The sequence below is a fragment of the Chelonoidis abingdonii genome, chromosome 3, assembly GCF_003597395.2.
Source record: "Chelonoidis abingdonii isolate Lonesome George chromosome 3, CheloAbing_2.0, whole genome shotgun sequence".
In the NCBI taxonomy this organism is placed as follows: Eukaryota; Metazoa; Chordata; order Testudines; family Testudinidae; genus Chelonoidis; species Chelonoidis abingdonii.
The window spans coordinates 186,576,800-186,590,830 of record NC_133771.1 but is presented as its reverse complement, the minus strand read 5'-3'; the positions used below and the strand labels follow the sequence as shown (position 1 = coordinate 186,590,830).

General features: G+C 41.7%; 2 pseudogenes; both read left to right on the top strand.

The window, feature by feature from the left end:
- The first annotated feature begins 3,784 nt into the window (after positions 1-3,784).
- Positions 3,785-9,824, top strand: LOC142045753 (uncharacterized; annotated as a pseudogene).
- LOC116823650 (toll-like receptor 2) lies at positions 9,824-13,309 on the top strand (annotated as a pseudogene).
- The last annotated feature ends 722 nt before the right edge of the window (positions 13,310-14,031 follow it).

Below are 14,031 nucleotides of genomic sequence, written 5' to 3'. Positions count from 1 at the left end.
AAAAGATGACTTTTCTTGCTTTAAGTTTTGAAAATTCAATCACTAGTTCTTTTAGATCCAGTTTTCCAGCTATTTCATGTTCTATTGACATTGTGGCAAGTCTAAGAAGTCTCTGTTGCACCATTGTTGAACGCAGATATGTTTTTATCAATCTTAACTTTGAGAAGCTACGTTCCCCACTAGTTACAGATCCTGGCAAAGTTAAAAGAATGCGTAGAGCTATAAAAATGTTTGGAAAACTGTCTGAGTTTATTTTCACAAACAAACTTCAGTTCTTCTTCAGGAGCGGAATGTTTCTAAAGTCATCTTCAAAAAGCCTGAAGCTCACTACACAAATCTGTAGCATCAATGTCTTTTGAATTTTCATGAGTCAATGCTGATTCCAGTTTTATACAAAATTCTCTTATCTGTTTTGCTGTTTTCTTTTGCATGCTGTGGATATCATATAGAAAGCCAAATACTGACTCTAGCTGCTGCACCTGTTGAAATCTTTCATCAACCTAGTGACTAGCAGTATCAAGGACTGCAAAATAGAAATTCACTTTGAACTTTTGTTTTTGGTTCTGTATGGGTGTGTCTCATCCTTCATATGAAAACTGCTGTTTCTTTTGCTGAATGCAAACTGGCTTTGGTTCAAATTCTGTCAGAAAGTCTATTTCTCCAGCAAGCTCAAACTTTCGAACCCTTCATTGCTTCTGAATTCCTCCAGAATATTTTTAGTTTGCTGAAGTTTTTGAACAGCAGAATGTATGTTCAAGTTCTTTTCCTGAAGTTGATTACTAGTGCGATTAATGTCAATAGAATATTATACCACAAAATGAGTGAAGTCACAAATTTGAACTTGGAAAGGCCATTTGCAAGAGCTTCTGCATCTGAAAGTGCCATATTGCCAGATGATCCAGTAAAGATATTATCATCAGAAATTTCAATTAGGGCATCATAAATGTTTCCAAGTTCATAGCAAAGAGGCTTCAAAGCATCAATGCAACTCTCTCATCTTGTCTGACTAAGTGATTTCACAGTTAGAGAATTCACATGGTGAGTCAGAATCTCTCAGTGGCATGTTGAGCCTGAGAAAAACACATAAACACATTGCACTAGGTCAAAGAAACTGCTTGCCTCCAAACAACATCTAGCAGCATCATTGACAACCAAATTCAGAGAATGTACACTCCAAGGAACGAAAAAAGCCCTAGGATTGATTTCCATCATTCTCCTTTGCACACCATTGTCTTTACCCTTCATATTACTCCTATTAACATAGCCTTGGCCATGTAAGTTTTCAACAGATAATGACATTGTTTCAAACTCTTGTAGAATAGTTTCAGTCATAAATGCTCCAGTCGTCTCCTTCAGTGGTACGAAACCCACAAAATGTTCCTTTATGAGCACTTCAACATTATCTTCATCTGCAGGCTTTTCCATATCCACAAAACGAGAGATGGTTAATTTCTCCTTGTTTTAAGACCCAAAGGGTTTGGGTCTTGGGTTCCCCAGGTAAGGTTTTGGGGGAACAGAAAGTGTGCCAGACACTACTTCTGGCTGGTGGCAGCGTACCAGATTTAAACTAGTAATTAAGCTTAAAAGTGACAATGCAGGTCCCCACTCCTTGAACTCTAAAGTTCAAAATGGGGAAAAAACCTTGACAGTCTCTGAAGGTGAATACATTTTCTCCACTTCCGTATCAGTCTGATGCTGTGAGCTGCCTTCATCTAGAAGTACGTTTCCATCATCTTGAGTTTCCAAACTGCTTCTATGCGGATGTGAGCTACTCTCCTCTCAAAGTAATATACCTTCATCTGGATGCTGTGAACTGCTTCCATCTTTATTTAGATTAAAGAGAAGATATTTCAGGAAAGATCCCTGCTGTTTTGCTTGGTCCTTTTCCTTCTCAGCCTTTTGTTTACAACACTCAGCTCCTGAGGGTTTTCTTTTTCCTCTTTCTGCCATGGGGCATTTGAATATTGTTATGTACTAACTGTGCTCCCGATTGCAAGCATTATAGCATTAAGGATGGCTGACACACCACATGGTTGGCGATTTAAACCACACTGCAACCATCCTAACACATCTTTTCACTGCTTAAAGGTTCAATGATTAGTAACACACAGTCACCTACCTATTAAAACAGTTAGTTACAGCATTTACATGGAAACAAAATTACCTTTTTTGACATTATAACCCAACACTGGTTGTTTGGAAAGTAGTCCCTTTCCTCACGGTTACCTGCTTGGAGTGTGACGTCATCATTTTTGTAGTCTATTAAGCGTTAAAGCTCTTACTTTTCTTTTATGGACCTCATTTATTACATGTGAACCAGTTAAAACAAAGAAAAGTTCATAATTATACAGCCCGATAATAAAGTTGTTTAATAATGTTTAAAGATACTCACACTTTGGATTTATAGTGCTGAAAGACGTTATTCTTTATTCTTTGGCACCAAGAAAGACAATTTTCCACAGTATCCGCTCAGCTCTTAAGCATCTACCTGCAACATGTGTTAAAATGACCATTTGACATGTATCAACTCATGATATCTCCACTTTACATGAATTTCTGGCTATGCAACCTTGATGTATATTTGAGTGATGTGTCACTAGCATTGCTGCTCTTGCCGCTGGCGGATGTGTTTCATTGTGGCTGAGTTATTGCTTATCAAAATTACAGAGTGGGTCATCTTAACCCTACATCATAAATTGAAAAAAAAAATCGCTAAAATATTATTTATTTTTGCAGTAAATAAAAGATTTGACATATTAATAAAGTCTCAGAAATATAGAGAAATGAATTATAATTCATATTTCCTTTGTACATGCATGGGAATTGAAATAATGACATCTCTGTTATTTTATTTGCAGAGCAGAAATCAGGGCTTGTGCTGATTCCAGGGGCCACTCCCTTCTCAGCAAGGGCAGAGCTAGGCAGGCTCCAACTTCCCTCATAGTCACAGCATGTCACACCCCAGACCTGCAGGGTTGTCCTTGGGTGTCGGTCAGAGGTGGGTGGGCAGTGTAAGGGGCTGAGATCTAAAAGAGACATCGAAGTCACTAACCCAGATAACATTTAGGCCAGGAACAGCAATAGATTCATGACCCTTTCCTATGGCTCCTCAGCCCATAGGTGGAGTTTGGAGGCAGCATGAGTGTACAATGTAAGGACAGGCGAGTGCTGCTCCTAGCACGGGCCCCTGAGGTAGGGAATCAGAATTTTGTTTAAACAGAGTGATTAACAGGTGATTAAGGTAAGAAAGGGCTGTTAGGATGTTTCCTAAAGTTAAATGATCTGTTCCAAGCCTGGTGAACTGCAAAAAGTAAGGAGCCTGGTCACCAAAAGCTGTGTAGTGTAGACAAGCCCTAAATGATACAAAGTAATTATAGATTTTTCTACAATTGTTGTATTTCAAGGGGTGGTAACAAAGTCACAAATATCTTTCTTTGAGAAGATAACTGATTTTTTTAGACAAAGGAAATGCAGTAGATCTAAGCTACCTCGATGTCTGTAAGCCATTTGATAGAATTCCACCTGAGAAATTATGAGTTAAATTGGAGAAGATGAGGATTAATATGAGAACTGAAAGGTGGATAAGGAGGAGGTTAAAGGGGAGACTACAACAGGCCATACTGAAAAGTGAACTGATAGAATAGAGGGAGGTTACCTGTGGAGTTCCTCAGAGATAAGTCTTGGGACCAGTGTTAATTACATTTTTATTGCTGACCTTGGCACAAAAAGTGGGAGTGTGCTAATAAAATTTACAGATGACACAAAGTTGGGAGTTATTACCAATATGGAAGGGGACTGGAATACTATACAAGAAGATCAGGATGACCTTGTAAACTGGAGTTATAGAAATGGGATGAAATTTAATAGTGCAAAGTGCAAGGTGATGCATTTAGGGACTAACAACAAGAATTTTTGCTATAAACTCAGAATTTATCAATTGGAAGTGGCAGAAGAGGCGAAAGAGCTGCGTGTATTGGTTGATGGCTCACAGTCCTGTTATCAATGTGATGCAGCTGTGAAAAAAAGCTATTGCAGTCCTAGCATGCATCAGACAAGATATTTCCAGTAGAGACAGGGAAGTGTTAGTATCCAGGGCCAGTGCAAAGATCTTTCACACCCTAGGCAAAACTTCCACTTTGCACCCCCTGCTGCGCCCCCGCCCTGAGGTGCTCCCCCTCCAGCAGCAGCTCCCCCCTCCGCCCTGAGGTGCCCCCACGTGGCAGCTCCCCATCCGCCACCCTCTGCTATGAGGCACCCTCCCCGCCCCAGCTCACCCTGCTCCATGCAGGAGCACGAGCATGAGCACCCCGAGCACGCCTTCACTGCTTCACTTCTCCCGCCTCCCAGGCTTGCAGCGCCTAAGCTGATTAGCGCCGCAAGCCTGGAAGGCAGGAAAAGTGAAGCAGCCACGGCGTGCTTGGGGAGGAGGTGGAGCAGGAGTGAGCTGGGGCGGGGAGTTCCCCTGCGTGCCGCTCCCCCCCCCACTTATTTGCTGCAGGGAGCCCTCCCCGCACTCCCCTGCCCCAGCTCCCTCCACCTAAATGCTGGTGGTGACCGGGGCCGCCGAAGATCCAGCTGCCGCAGTAGCTGCCGAAGAAAATGGTGCTTCCCAAATCCCAGCGCCCTAGGTGACCACCTAGGTCACCTAAATGGTTGCACCAGCCCTGTTAGTACCATTATACAAGGTAGTGGTGCGACCTCATCTGGAATACTGTGTGAAATTCTGGTCTCCCATGTTTAAGAAAGATTAATTCAAACTGGAACAGGTAAAAAGAAAGGCTATTAAGCTAATCTGAGGAATGGAAAACCTACCTTATGAGAAGAAACTCAAAGAGCTTGGCTTGATTAGCCTAACTCATAGAAGGTTGAGGCAAGATATGATTGCTCTCTATAAATACATCCGAGGGATAAATACCAGGGAGAGAAAGGAGTTATTAAAGTTAAGCATCAATGTGGACCCCAGAGCAAATGCATATAAACTGGCCATCAACAAGTTTAGGTTTGAAATTAGGTGAAGGTTTCTAACAATCAGAGGAGTGAAGTTCTGGAGCAACCTCCCAAGGGGAGCAGTGGGGGCAAAAAACCTAACTGGCTTCAAGAATAAGTTTGATAGATTTATGGAGGGGGTGGTATGCTAGGACTGCCTCCAATGGTGTGTGGTCCACTGGTGATTGCCTGTAGCAAAAATCCCCAATGGCTGGAGTCAGGACACTAGATGGAGAGGGCTCCGAGTTACTACAGAGAATTCTTTCCCAGATATCTGCCTGGTGAGTCACATGGTCAGGGTTTAACTGATCACCATATTTGGGGCCAGGAAGGAATTTTCTCCTGGGTCAGACTGGCAGAGACAGTGGGGGCATGGGGTTTGCCTTCTTCTGCAGCAGGGAGCACAGGTCACTTGCAGATTTAAACTAGTATAAATGGTGAATTTTCTGTAACTTGATTTTAAACCTTTAAACCATGATTTACGGACTTCAATAACCCAGCCAGAGGTTAGGGGCATAGGTGCCAACTCCATGGGTGCTCCAACCCAGAACACCCAGGGGGAAAAAATGGTGGGTGCTCAGTCAGATCCCCCTGTCACCCACAGTGCCTCTCGCTTGCTGGCAGCCCCACTGATCAGTTGTTCCACAGTGTGCAGGAGGCACTGAGGGGAGAGGGATGTGAAAGTTGCTGGCGACCCCCCTTTTCAACTAACAGTTCAGCCATTAAGGGGAAGCAGAAGCTTCATGTACACAGTAACCTGAACTTTTGAATTGTCTTTTCTCTTCTGCCTTAAAGCAGGAGAAACTAGCTCCAAACTGTTTTTTACTGAACAGATAACAGAAGTACGGGGTCTGACAACCACCAATCAAGTGTTAGCACGGCAAGGGTCTTTGTCTGAAAGTGTATAAAAAGTTTGTGAAATTTGTATGAGGCAGAGTTTTTTGTACCAAGGTACAAGGCTCTCCTTTCTTCTGCAGAACAAAGCAACCTTTCCTTATCCCTGTCTGGTTGTCATTGGCTCTCAGCTAGGCAGACCCGACATTTTGGTAACAGGGAGGAGTGAGGGCAGGGTGCACTCAGGGGAAGAACATGGCAGGAAGAGGCGGGGTGGGGAGGAGCAGGGCCGGGAAGAGGCAGGCAGGAGTTTGGGGGAAGGAGTAGAGTGGGGGAAGGGGCTGGGGCAGAGCCAGGGGGGTTGAGCATCCTCTGGCACATTAGAAAGTTAGCGTCACTGGTTATGGGTCTATTACTGGAGTGGGTGGGTGAGGTTCTGTGGCCTGAAATGTGCAGACTAGATCAGGGGTCTCAAACATGTGGCACACAGGGTTATTTTCTGTGGCCAACGAGCTTCTCACGGTGTTCCCACCCTCCCCTAGTGGCGCTCCCGTCCTGTCTGCCATGCCACCATGTCACTCCAGGAAGCAGCCGGAACATGGGGAAGGGAGTGGGCACAGGGGTCTCTGCGTTGCTCTTGCTTCAGGAACTGCCCCAGCAGCTCCCATTGGCTGTGGTTCCCCATTCTTGGCCAATGGGAGCTGCTGGGGGCAGTGCCTGAAGCAAAAGCAACACACAGAACCCTGTGCCCCTCCTGCCCCAGCTTCCGGCCACTTCCCAAAGCAGCATGGGGGCAAGGCAGGCAGGCTGGGAGTCTGCCCTGCCCCTAGTACACACTGGGCCAGAGCCAGCCCCCCTGAACCCCTCCTGCAGCCAACCCCCCTGACCTGAGCCCCCTGCTGCATCCCACACCCCTCTTGCACCCCAACCACCTTCTGTGAGCCTCCACTGCACCCTGCACCCTGACCTCCTGCACTGAACCCCGCACCCTTCCTGCACCCTGCCCTGAGGCCCCTGCCACACTCTGCACCCCAACCCCCTGCCCTGAGCCCCCTGCAGGGCCCCCTGCCACACCCTGCCCCCCTGCTGCACCCCTCACCCCTCCTGTACCTCACACCCCAACTCCCTGCCCTGAGCCCCTGCCACATCCCGGGGGATGGCAGGGCGGAGATGTCAGTAATGTGGCCCTCGGGCCAATGTACTAGTCCTCATGTGGCCCTTGTGGTCATTTGTGTTTGATGGTCCCTTCTGACTTTAATAAGAGAATCTGAGTGAGAATATACATTACACTTTTCAGTCGAACCAGTGTCCCATAAGTGACTTGCCACAAGATGTCAGAACATGTTAGTATTAGAGTTGAATAGGTCTAATATGTATTTAATTTTCTCTCTTGGTGTAGGATGTAGATACAATGCTCCAGACAGATATTGCCAAGTTATTATCTACAAAAACACTAGAGTTTTCAGTTGCCTAAGTAGCCCTTGGAATCATGGATAAAGTTGAGACCCTCCCCCCAAATCTGAAATGGCACCCCTGTGGGCAGGCATGGAATTGCCCACCCCTCCCCATGTGTGGCCCTATTGGCCTGACTGGAGCCACCACCACCCCAATATAGAAGTCAAACTGCACCTATGCCTCAGCCTGTCATTAAGGCAGGGATTACCCATCACAGGAGCTAGATGCCCGGAGGGTCTCTCACTGGTACAAGTCTGGTGCCTGTTAGAAGTGGTTACAACAGTATATTGTAAACTGTCCCTTAGATTACAAGACTAGCAGAAGCAAATTACATAGTAAGGTCATAACCTTAGTTACCCCCACACAACCTGGGTGAAATTTCTTGTTTTGTAATAACAAGCCCAGTGCTGAAAATGACATTAGAGAAAAGATAGGCCAAAAGACTGAGTGGTAAACAAATGAAAGCATTTAGTCCCAGAACCATAGTGGGGGTTATACTGATCCTGGGAAGCTATTCCACAGGGCAGAGTCAGCATCTGCAGTTTGACTGTATAATGGCATAGAAAGGAGGCTAATACTAGATACAAGGAAAGGCACGAAGTCTGTGAGAGAGGCTAGAACAAATCAATGGAAGATTTTACATAAATTTAAACTGAACCCTAAAACAGATGTGGGGCAGTGGAAGTATTTGCAGATGACATGTGGTCCTTTGGTGATTATTTTAGTTTGTTTTGGTTTTATTTTAGTGTAAATATACTATGATGTTATAGAACAGAAACACTGGCAATACTCATCATATAAACTACAGCCAAGTGTATTATTACAGAGAATAACCTTTACACTGTGTATGCAGCAGCGAAGAACCAGATTCTGCCATTCTTACTTACACTGAGTACTTCTCTACTTTTGGAAGAGCTCCACTGAATTAAATAGTACACTTGCGCCAGAATATATCCTGAAAAATGTAGGGGTGAAATAATCAGGAAAATGACAAGAAGTTATAAGTTAGCACAAGAAGTTAGACAAGAAGTTAGCACAGTGCCATGTAAACATTTCCATCCTTCTTTTAAATCACTATAAAATATTGTAGTCCTTGACCGCTCATCTCCACTCCATCCAACCCCAGCCTGAACAGAAAGGATAATCAAGTTCTCAGTGTTCCAAGAGAGCACTGCCAAGTGTTTCCTTTTAAATATTCACAACTGGCTCCTTTTTAAAATATATACAGTTAAAAGTAAAGCAAGACTTGAATTGCTATAAGGGTCTACATAATGTTGAAAGGATTATACTAATTGCTTTTACCTTTCTTTTCTCCAGGATGGGGTTCCTCACCACAGTCCTTCATTTCTATTTAATTTCTTTCTTATTCAATGAGGATGGATTCTTCAGTCAAGATTATCATACCTCTAGCTCCAAATTTTCTAACTACTGTATTCCTATTTAAACCGTTAATCTATAACTGAGGTACAGGCTCCAAAAACTGCAGGAGTCCTTGATTTCTCACATAACATTATTGAAAAAATAATCAGAAAATACTTTGAAGGGTTTGGTGCTCTGGAAGTTTTAGACATTTCCTACAATCAGATTCAGGAAATTGAATCTGGTGCCTTTGAGAATGTATTCAACCATATTTCTGTAAATCTTTCATTTAACAACCAGTTGCATGAAATTCCTTACCTTGCATCTCACCTAAATTCTTACAAATACATGAAACCCCAGATTTTCCACATTATAAATATTTTGAAGATCATCAGAGACTGCTTTGAAGTCTTCTGTGTCAGCAGAAGGGTTGCAATATTCCAAAGGTTCATCTGGCTTGTTAAATGTTCATTCCAAGTTCAGGTGAAGCATACGGGACTTTCAAAGACTAGACTAGACTAGATAAAAAGATAACTGTGTTTCCACCTGCTATGATATGGCATGCTTTCTGTAGAATGCCAAAATATGGAATACAAACTGTAAACTGTCTAAGGAAGATCTGACAAGAAAAAATGGATGCCAGTCTTTGTAAAGATCAGCTGGACAGTATTTTAGAGCTGAATGTTTGTCACAACAATCTGGAAATTGCTCTCTTGTCACATTTTATCCTTTTTCTTCCAATGGAAATTGTAGTCTATTGATGCTAGTTACAACAAAATAACAATTAGCAATGTAGATATTAGAAACATTTGTCATTTCACATCCAGCAAGCTTTTGTTTTTAAATATCAATAACAATCCCATAAACAATTTAGATACTATGTGTCTCCCTTCAACAGTTGGGATAATTGATTTGTTTTTCACAAGCATAAATCAAATAGCAAAAGTTTTGGTGCAAAATTGTTTGATTAAGAAAAGATAAATATTCAGGGAAATCAGTTCATCTATACTACTGATCCAGACAGCTCTGGAATAGTTGTAGACAAAACTGAACCTGGAAGTATACATATTGCTGCAATGTCATATATTAGAAGACAAGAAGGTACACCTATAGAAAGCCCGCCAGAGAAAGTAAATCATTTATAAATGTCAAACTGTTCTATTGTAGAACTCCCCAAAATTTGTCAGTAATGGATCCTCTTGGAAAATTTCTTCCAATATTGAAATATTTTAATTTATCTTGGAATAAGATCTCATTTTTACAAAGTAGGTTGCTTCCAGAATCTTTGATTAAGTTAGATATTAGCAACAATGCCATTACTACAATAGTGGAAGACATTTTGGGGCGTTTGACAAAATTCAATCTTTTAACTGTTCAAGGGAAACATTTTGTAACTGTGACTTGCACTGGTTTGTGAATACATATATCCATAGACCAAATCTGAGAAAATCTAAGATGCAGCTTTCCACCAGATAAAAGGATGCATTGTTCCATTGGTGTTCAAATGGCTATTACAGCTTGTACAGCCATATTGTCTATGTCAATAATAACAGGCTTATCTGGCATTTTAATGGACCCTGGAAAAATGGGCTGGAATTGGTGCATGGTGAAAAGGAAACAAGGTAAAAAGAGGCCAGAAAATAAGTTTTATAATGCCTTCATTTCATACAGTGAAAATGATACAAGTTGGACTAAAGAGAACTTTCTGGAAAAACTAGAAATGAATGGGTTTAAAATATGTTACCATGAGAGAGATTTCGAACTGAGGCATCTGGTACTTGGTAATATTTTCTATTGCATAGAGAACAGCCGTAAGGTCCTTTTTGTTTTCTCCCTCAGCTTTGTAAACAGCTGCTGGTGTCAATATGAACTAGATTTTCCTGAACAGCAGGTCCTGAATGAAAATCAAGATTCTCTCATTATGGTTGTGTTGGAAGACCTCACACCCAACAGTGTGTCACAGAAATCCAGCAAACTCAGAAAATGGTTAAAAGGAAAACTGATTTAAAATGGAGCCCAGACGAACACAAAGAGAAAATTTTTTGGCACCCGCTCACAGCTGCCTTAAAAACATCCAACAACCCACTTGTTCTGAAATCAGATAATGGACTGACAAGATATGTACGCGATGGAATGTGACTATTAGAATACATTAAGCTTGTGATGTAACATTTGCAGTCAAATAAGGCATATTTGCATATTTAATTTCAGCAAAGCTTTCCATTTACAAAATAGGAATTAAATCTATAACCTGACCAGTCCAATGAGAAATTATTAAGCAGTTTGTGCCAGGTACATTCATTTCATCTTGAAAAGAAGCTATCGTGTGGAATACCAAGGCTTTGATATTATCAATGTCACTATTTCCTAGAGTTTGATAGTCTTACAATTTTAAACCTTGTCAGTGAGGGTTCAGGAAATATAGTGGACATCAGCAAAGAGAAACTTGAGTCATATCATATGTTCTAAATATCTTTTCAAAATCTCTGGTGAACTAGTCAAAAACAATGTGGTTAAAAGGCACAGATGCGGTTAACGTTATGGAGATCTAATATTGCTCATGATGAGAAAAGACAGAACAGAAAACAAAGGTCATAATACAACATTCTTGTGATTCAGACTGACCAATGTGTTGCAGTTCAGAAACCAACACATTTGCAACCACTCCCAAACCTGGCAGTGCCCAGTCTGCTTCTAGAGACCAAAAACAAAAACAAAACAACCCCCCCCACAATAAATAATTGCATTTCACATCTATGGTTTCCAAAATCCTTTACAGAAGTGAAGACTTTATAGTCTAAAAGACTCTGCTAATACAAAGCATTGGGGGAAAAAATTCCTAGTCCATGTTGTGTTGCGAGCCCTTATTCAATCGCTAAAGTATCGAGATAGAACAGAGTTAAGATAGTACAGTGATGGGTATTATAGAATATCCATTGACAACAAGATGTATGTATGTAGAGATACCCCTAAGGTATCTAACCAGACACTCAAGAAAGTACCAAGAAGAAAAAGCCTCTAACCCATGACCATGCAGGCAAGAGAAGGCCAAGAGAGAGAAATGCTCTGCAGCTAATGGAGAAATATTGGTGATGGCCAGGGTGACTCAGACTACCTCATCTTAGGGCAGAGACATGGAGAAATTCCAGCTAACATCAGGGATCAGCACCACATTGTAACTAGGAACAAAAAAGCCTGTAGAAGACACCAAATTAACTCACTGATTTTACATGCCTTTTGTTTTTCAACCTAATTCTTGCCGGATCATGAGTGATCAGGAAAGGAATAAGAAATGCTACTTCTAGACCTGGTCTACCCTACATAGGTCTACATAAACCACCTTGCACTGATCTAGCTGTGCATGTGTCTATGCTTAAATTGGCCTCCCACTGTAGTAAGCTCTCCATTATGCCGACATAGTAACACTACCTCCCTAAGTGATGTCGAGCTATGGCTGATATACTGAGGCTCATGCAGTGCAAATGTAGAAAATCCATTACCTATGGAGACCGGAAGCCCCCACCCCCTTTAAAAACCTGACAGGGTATAAATTAGCTGTTACCACTCAAGAAAGAGATCTTGGGGTCATTGTGGATAGTTCTCTGAAATCATCCACTCAATATGCAGCGTCAGTCAACAAAGTGAACAGAATCATCAAGAAAGGGATAGATAATAAAGACAGAAAATATCATATTGCCTCTAAATAAATCCATGGTACGCCCACACCTTGAATATTGCATGCAGATGTGGTCACTCCATCTCAAAAAAAGACATATTAGAACTGGAAAAGGTTCAGAAAAAGACAACAAAAATTATTAGGGGTATAGAACAGCATCTGTATGAGGAGAGATTAATAAGACTGGGACTTTTCAGCTTGGAAAAGAGGTGACTAAGGGGGGATATGATAAAGGTCTATAAAATCATGAGTGGTATAGAGAAATTAAATAAGGATGTGCCATTTAGTCCTTCTCATAATACAAGAACAAGGGACTACCAAATGAAATTAATAGGTAGCAGGTTTAAAAGAAACACAAGAAAGTATTTTTTCACACAATGCACTGTCAACCTCTGGAACTCCTTGTCAGAGGGTGTTGTGAAGGCCCATACTATAACAGGGTTCAAAATGGAGCTAGATAGAGTCATGGAAGATAGGTCCACCAATGGTTATTGGGCAGGAATGGTGTCCCTAGCCTCTGTTTGCCAGAAGCTGGGATTGGGTGATAGGGCATGGATCACTTGATGATAACCTGTCTATTCATTCCCTTTGGGGCACCTGCCATTGGCCACTGTCAGAGGACATGACACTGGGCTTGATGGACCTTTGATCTGACCCAGTATGGCCATTCTTATGTGGAAAAATGTTTTTGTCTCATCTACGTTAAAAATTAAATTAAAAATTAAAAATAAGACTGTTTTCAACACCAAGTCAGTAACCTACTGCTCACAAACGTTCTCAGCTTTGAGTCAATGTTCTAGTGTAGATGGGACTTGCATGCCATTTATTTCTTGCATTTATAAAGCTTGATGGTCCAATGTTTCCATCATGAATGACAAACCTCATGTAGTCCATAAACGAATGTTGAAGTTGTCCACAGAAAAGACAGCTCTGGTCTATCTGACTAAGTAATTTACATGTGTTTTATTATCAGACAGCCTCAGTGTTGCTAAAAGCTAGAAGTACTCCTATTGTGAGGCTACTCCACCAGTGGGCAAGATTCTCCAATCACTACCAACAGTATAAAATCAGGAGTAATTCTGAGTTATCCAAGAGCAGAAATAGTAACCTTATGAATTAATGAGCAAGTGAATACAACCAGCCAAATTTGGCCTGGTGTGAGTTATGAGCAGGTACACTGACTCAATGGCAGTTGCTCCTTCTTACCCCTGAGCTGGATTTGAACCATTAGCTTTAGAGTTCTGAGATTTTAAAAGGAAATGGTGGTAGTTACATAAGTAATTTTCACAATTATGAGCTATACATTCCCAGCTTTGGAAACTGTCCATTTTCTAACATTTATAATAGCTATTTGCTAAACTCCTCTCAGCTGAGGATTTCAACCAAAATGTTCTTTGGGCAAGAACATGGAGTAACTTATTTTCAATTGTATTAGCTAGCAAAGTTATAATTAAATAAATTCTGCCTTAATTAAAATCTGTTTGATTAATCAGAAATGTTCTATGGCCACATAGATTTGACTGTGCCCAGGCTTTCAAGAATAGTATCTCTTCTTCTCCCCATCCAGATTTCATACTTTAGGACTATCTATCTGTTTACACATACCCAGTCTATCCCATTACAACACTACATTCTCTCTCTGTCCAGGAAAGCAAGTTGGAAACTGCAGCCAGATTAAATAACTAAGGGTATGGCTACACTTGCAGCTGTACAGCACTGGG